Genomic DNA, 600 nt, shown 5'->3' on the forward strand with positions numbered 1-600 from the left:
CCTCCCCCCAAAAAAATTATGTAAATTTGTTTTTAAAAACTATTTTCGACATCAATTTTTTCATTGTTTCACCCCTGCCTCGACCACCGCCCCAACACACACCCCCTACCCCACCCCTCCTCCAAAAATAAATTTTCATTTTATTTTTAAAATTATTTTCATCTTCAATTTTTTTCATTTCATCCCCCCTACCAGCCCCTACTAGCTCCCAACCCCCACCTAAAAAGAAACAACGTCATAAAATGACCTCTTTGAGAACCGAAGAGGAGATTATGGAAAGACTCCACATGCGTAGAAAACTGCACTTTTCCCTTTTTATAGTCAACTTCACTTTCTCCCTTTTTATAAGCATGTTTGATTGTTCCTTTAGATCCCATAAATCCAAAAACACTTCATTTCTTTTTCTTTTAGAAGCCCTTTTTTTTAAAATTTCTTTCTCATAATAAAATGTCTGAGAAAGGTGATCAGTATTGATGTACCGTGGTTTCACGGTACTTTCAATGCTTTTTCCTTAAGTTTAATGTGTGTCTAAGGCCTTTTTGTATTGGTTTAATGTAGTTTTCTATTTGTTTGCAGGAAATCTATCCATAAGGAGAACGT

The sequence above is a fragment of the Solanum pennellii genome, chromosome 1 (assembly GCF_001406875.1).
Source record: "Solanum pennellii chromosome 1, SPENNV200".
In the NCBI taxonomy this organism is placed as follows: Eukaryota; Viridiplantae; Streptophyta; class Magnoliopsida; order Solanales; family Solanaceae; genus Solanum; species Solanum pennellii.